Here is a 219-nt window from a genome sequence, read left to right as displayed (position 1 = left end):
CTACTGGCTCGGGGTCACCCTCTCCTCTCCCACCCATCTCCCGGCCGGGCACCCCGATGCGGTGCTGGGTGCAGCACCACAGGGACCCGCGTATCCCTCGGCGTCGAGGCAGATGTCCCCATGGAGGGCTCTGAGGGACGGCGGCACGTGCCTGACATCCCACCTTGGTCCCTACCAAGCGTTATTCCACCCAGGGCGTCCCCGGCACTGGGATGCCCC

The 219-nt window shown here is 68.9% G+C and overlaps 1 protein-coding gene across 1 annotated transcript in view; it reads right to left on the bottom strand.

The window, feature by feature from the left end:
- Positions 1 to 219, bottom strand: part of DNASE1L2 (deoxyribonuclease I-like 2) — a gene marked incomplete at its 3' end in the record, with an annotated part of 2131 nt that overhangs the window by 1661 nt on the left and 251 nt on the right. The window lies entirely within an intron of this gene.

Source organism: Fulmarus glacialis, unplaced genomic scaffold, assembly GCF_000690835.1.
Source record: "Fulmarus glacialis isolate BGI_N327 unplaced genomic scaffold, ASM69083v1 scaffold20463, whole genome shotgun sequence".
Taxonomy (NCBI): Eukaryota; Metazoa; Chordata; class Aves; order Procellariiformes; family Procellariidae; genus Fulmarus; species Fulmarus glacialis.
Note: the sequence above shows the minus strand (reverse complement) of the source record. Positions and strands in the feature narration are given on the sequence as shown.